This window comes from Corvus moneduloides, chromosome 8 (genome assembly GCF_009650955.1).
Source record: "Corvus moneduloides isolate bCorMon1 chromosome 8, bCorMon1.pri, whole genome shotgun sequence".
Taxonomy (NCBI): domain Eukaryota; kingdom Metazoa; phylum Chordata; class Aves; order Passeriformes; family Corvidae; genus Corvus; species Corvus moneduloides.
This window is the reverse complement of record NC_045483.1, coordinates 33,767,542-33,768,389: the sequence shown is the minus strand read 5'-3', so window position 1 is coordinate 33,768,389 and position 848 is coordinate 33,767,542.

Here is an 848-nt window from a genome sequence, read left to right as displayed (position 1 = left end):
TCTTGGATGTTTACTCCTGCTGGCTCAAGAGCCAGTATTGAGCTTATCGGTTTTAAATCCGGTCTTAGAGCTCCGGCAGGGATCACTGCAGCATGACGTTGTGACAAGGGGATGCTGATTCATGCATAAACCTTAGATGCTTTCATTATATCTTCAACCAGCTTTGAAAACCTATGAACTCAACTTGATAGTCATGGCAAAGGTTTCCCCAACCATTTTGTGATATCATGCTATAGCTTCCATTTCTAAAGAAATAGCATTGAGCATATTGCTGGCAAAATGCTGAAAGAATAAGCCAAGAAAACTATCCTTTAATGGGAGGGATGGAAAAAATTTAGACGTGTTTATTTGAATTAAAATTACTGTGGACCAAGCCTAAATGTATTTCACACTAAATTCTTAGAACTGCTTTTAAGGAAAGGAGGAATGTATTAGCTGCTTGTGTTTCAGTTCGTTTGTAATCCGGGTCTTTCTCATTTCCTTTTCACTAGAAAACATTTCTCAGGCTCAGCGAGCAGATGTGCAATCGGTTCTGTGTGTCCTTGTAATCAAATAGACAGGGTCAGATGGGTTTCTGCAGTAAAAGGATACAATGAAATGAGGATATAGCCTACAGTGGGAACTCCTGTGATTTTTCTTCTCTCAAAACATTTCTCCTCCCAAAACTGATCTCTGTAGCAAACTTTACACATTCTTCTACTCCCGAGAGTTATTAAAAAGAAACCTGGGGTGTTTATTGGGTGCCAGTGCCGTTCCTGCTGTGCACCTTTGTGTCTGGCTTGCAGACCGTTTTCACACAGCCGTGGTCCAGAATGTGGGCAGATACAAAGGCAACAGTTTTCTCTTGC